This window comes from Mus caroli, chromosome 1 (genome assembly GCF_900094665.2).
Source record: "Mus caroli chromosome 1, CAROLI_EIJ_v1.1, whole genome shotgun sequence".
NCBI lineage: Eukaryota > Metazoa > Chordata > Mammalia > Rodentia > Muridae > Mus > Mus caroli.
Genome location: NC_034570.1, coordinates 114143343 through 114148016, shown reverse-complemented (window position 1 = coordinate 114148016; position 4674 = coordinate 114143343). Strand labels below are relative to the sequence as shown.

The 4674-nt window shown below is 41.4% G+C and overlaps 1 pseudogene; it reads right to left on the bottom strand.

Annotated features, from left to right (window-relative positions):
- The window catches only part of LOC110303638, a 7242-nt pseudogene extending 5020 nt beyond the window's left edge, over nucleotides 1–2222 (bottom strand).
- Nucleotides 2223–4674: the final 2452 nt, after the last annotated feature.

Genomic DNA, 4674 nt, shown 5'->3' with positions numbered 1-4674 from the left:
ATTGTCAATCCTCCATCACTCGTTGGGCAGATCAGAATAAAACCTTTTCCTTTTCTCCCAAAATGATGGTTGACCCAGAGAAGGAATCTGCTATGAGACAGGTACTTTTCTACAGGACTTTATATTGCATCCCTTTCACAAGTGGGTTCTCTGTGGAGTCAATGACAGTTGTACATAACTTAGTCCTTTGATCTTTATCCAGGGAGGAGCAGTTGGGAAGGCCTCTTTTACTGGCATCTCAAGATTTGTTCAGTATTGGGGATTAAATGCTGCCTCCCTGGACTCTGATGGATATACCGGATATACTAGAGTGTAGAGATCACTGGGTTCAATAAAGCTTTGGTAAACCAGATTAATTATCCACCTACCCCAGTCTGTGTTTACCCCCCTTTCTTGTTTATCCCTTCAAATGATTCATTTGATGTCTGTTCCAATGATTCTTGTTGGATTTCTCAATGTTGGGATGTAACAAAGGACACCCGTGCCATGGTGGCCCGGATCCCACGTTGGATCCCTGTTCCAGTGGAAACACCCTCCACCTTATCCCTGTTTTTACAAAAAAAGATATTTTGGCATTACTGCTGCCGTGATCATAGCAATTTCAGCCAGTGCAGCTGCTGCTACAGCTGCAGGGTACTCTATGACTAGGACGATCCAAGCAAGCACAAAATTAAATCAGCTTTCAGTTGATCTGACTGATGTCGTCAATGTCCAAACTTCTGCTAGTGCCCAGTTGAAGGGAGGGCTGATGGTTTTGAATCAGCACCTTGATCTGGTTGAGGAACAGATTGGCGTCCTATACCAATTGGCCCAGTTGGGTTGTGAAAGAAAATTGGGCGCTCTGTGTATTACCAGTGTCCAATATGAAAATTTTACTTATGCAGCTAATCTGTCTAGACAGCTCTCCTTATATCTTGCAGGAAATTGGTCCAAGGGGTTCGATGAGACTCTTGAGGCCCTGAGGGCGGCAGTTTTAAGGATCAACTCAACGCGAGTGGACCTGTCATTGACAGAGGGCCTCTNCTCCTGGATTTCATCTGCATTTTCTTATTTTAAGGAATGGGTGGGGGTAAGCTTATTTGGTATTGCCATCTGGTGTGGACTTGTGTTCATGCTCTGGTTGGTTTGCAAGCTCAGAGCCCAACAAACCTATGACAAGTTCGTGATAGCTCAAGCACTTGCTGCCATAAAGCAAGGGGCCTCCCCTGAAATTTGGCTATCTATGCTCAAGAATTATTTGGCGTTTGTCATTTTTTGGCTGGCCTCTGTTGTAGAGTTCACCCTAGGTCATTTTGTAGTTACTGTCACATAGCACTGTGGTATCCAGGAACGGGCAACTTTCCTCATGCACAAATCAACATAAGACACAGGGCCAGGTGGCGATAGGGTTACCCTATGACGGGAAATGCTGCGACATTAGAGGAACTACCTAAGACAGGAGCCACAGCGGATGGACATAATTACACAGACCTAGTCCAGCCTCATTTTAATAAAACAAAAACGGGGAGATGTGGAGAGCCGTGCCTGTGAGCAATCGCCATTATAAGATGGTGCTTGCTTCGCTGTGCCTAACTAGTAAATAAGCCTTGTGCGCAAGTGCGAGAGTGAATTCACACCTAGTCACTGCCCATCTCGGGGCATAGTAATGAGGTGATGGGCGAGCAACAAATCAGGAGCTGACACACCACATCAGGTGCTGAAATGCCACGCTGAGGGCTATATAAGCAGCACCATTGTCCGGGGTCTGGGTCTTTATTCCTTAAGAAGCAATAAAGCTTGCCACAGAAGAATCCGGTTGTCCGAGTGTGTTCTCGCTGGCGAGAACGATAGCTCGGGACACCTGGCCTATTTTTTCAACCCGATCTTTTACATAGTTAGGATCACAAATGAGCTGCTTACAGTGAACAATCTCTACTTCAGATTTTACACCAATTTTCCATTTTGCACAATGATTTCTTCAATTGGTTTATCAACAAGTAGGTACTTCCATATACAGCACTTATGCTTGCAAATCCTTGGGGCAATTCTCCAAGACCATAAAGGGGTTAGAGGTATGGGCTTTTACTATATCTTGTCAAAGGCTCACTGTAAAGTTTAATTCCATTAATGGTTTCACAACATGGCTGATCTAAGTAGACATCTGTTCTGTACAGTAAAAGAGAATGGACAGTAAAGTCTATAACATCTTAGCCCAAATCAAACTTCTTATACACATCTCTCATGTGTAGGTTTCATCCAGGGATGCAAGGATGGTTTCACATATGAAAAATCCATCAAAGTAAATAACCATATAAGCAATCTTAAGAAGAAAAAAATAACACATGATAATCTCATTAGATGCTGAAAAAGCTCTTGACAAAGTCTAACATCCCTTCTTCAAAAAAAGTCTTGGAGAGGTCAGGGATACAAGGCACATACCTAATTATAATAAAGGCTATATACATCCAGCCAATAGCCAATATCAAATTAAATGGAGAGAAACTTAAAGCAATTCCACTAAAATCAGGAACAAGACAAAGCTGTCCATTTTTTCTATATTTATTTAATGTAGTACTTGCAGTTTTAGGTACAGCAATAAGACCACTAAAGGAAATCAAGGGAATAGAAATTGGAAAGGAAGAAGTATTGCTATTTGTAAATGATCTCATAATATACGTAAGTGACACCCAACAAACTATCTGCTACAGAAATCAGGGAAATGACACCATTCAAAATAGCCACAAATAATATAAAATACTTTTGCATAACCAAGCAAATGAAAGATAAGCATGATAAGAAAACACTCAAGTCTTTGTATAAGGAAATTAAAGAAGATATCAGAAGATGTAAAGATCCCCCATGCTCATGGATTCACAGCATTAGCATAGTAAAATATGGCCATGCTACCAAAAGCAATCTACAGGCTCTGTGCAATCACAATCAAAATTCCAACACAATTCTTTAAAGATCTTGAAAATAATCCTCAACTTTATATGCAAAAACAAAAAAACAGGATAGCTAAAACTATCCTGTACAGAAAATGAACTTCAGCTAGTATTGAAATTCTTAATTCCAAGTGATTAAGCTGTTCAAGCAATAACAAGAAAAAACCACACAGTACTGACATAAAAACAAACAGGTTGGTGAATGAAATCAAATACAAAGACCAGAAGTAAATCCACACATCTTGATATTTGATAAAAAATGCCAAAACTATACAATGGAGGGTGGTGAGAGCATCTTTAACAAATGTTGCTGGTCTCACTGGAAGTCTGCACCTAGAAGGATGCAAATAGATCCATATTGATCACCCTGCACAAAATTCAAGTCCAAATGAAACAAAGGCCTCAACATAAAGTCAAATACACTAAACCTGATAGAAGATAATATGTGTAATAGCCTTGAACACATTGGCATAGGAGACAACATATTGAACAAAACACCAACATCACATGCACTAAGATCAATAATTAATAAATGGGACCTCACGAATCTGAAAGCTTCTGTAAGGTAAAGAACACTATTCAAAGGTCAAAATGGCAGCCTACAATATGAGAAAAGATTTTTACCAACTCCACATTTTACAGACGGATAATATCAAAAATATATAAAGAACATTAAAAACTAGATATAAACAAACTAAATAACCCAATAAAAAATGGAGCACAGATTTTAAAATGAGTTATTGAAAGAAGAATCTCTGATGGCTAACAATTACTTAAAGATATGGTCAACATCTTTAGTCATCAGGGAAACAAATCAAAATGACTCTGAATTCCTATCTTATTCCCAATCAGGATCACTGAGATAAAAACCTCAAGGGGTAGCTCATGCTGTCAAAAATGCAGAACTAGTGGAACATTCCTCCATTTCTGGTAAGAGTGCAAACTTGTATAACCACTTAGGAATTAAATTTGGCAGTTTTCAGAAAAGTGGGAATGCAGCTACCTCAAGAACCATCTAGGCCATCTTGGGCGCAAATTCAGTGCGCCCTAGCACATCCAGGATCTTGGGATCACTGGTGAGTGGAATGCAATATCCGTTCCAAAAAAAATCCCGGAGAGTCTTGTGCCAGCAGGAACGGGGACAAAGAAAACCTGCCTGACTAGTGGCTGAGATTCATTCCAGTAGGCACAAGCCCTGAACCATGGGCATGAACTCGGCAGGCCCTAGCACACCCAGGATCTTGGGATCACTGAGACCAGTCTAAGCAGGAGAGCATGTGGGTGGCAGAAGCAACAGTGTTTCTTGGACAAGGTCCCTTCAGGCCTTCATCCTCAGCCAGGAGGCAGGGCTGAGACACAAACCCATGGGTACCTTCCCCACCAGAGGAAAGTCGACCTCCAGGGAGGGCTCTGACCCCAGGACTCAGGAGGTGGATCTGAGCTACAGACTTCTGTGTATCTTCCATGCAAAAGGAAAGCTTGCCTGCAGAGAGTGCTCTGACCACTGGGATTCAGGAAAGAGTTGGACTCCCAGGAGTGCTGACAGAGGCTAAAGAATCACAGAAGGAACAAGCTCCAGTCAGAGACAGCCAGAACACCTAACAGCAGAGATTACCAGATGGCGAAAGGCAAAAGTAAGAGTCTTACTAACAGAAAACAAGACCACTGGACATTATCAGAACCCAATATGCCCACCACAGCGAGTCCTAGATACCCCAACACATCCAAAAACAAGATTTGGATTTAAAAT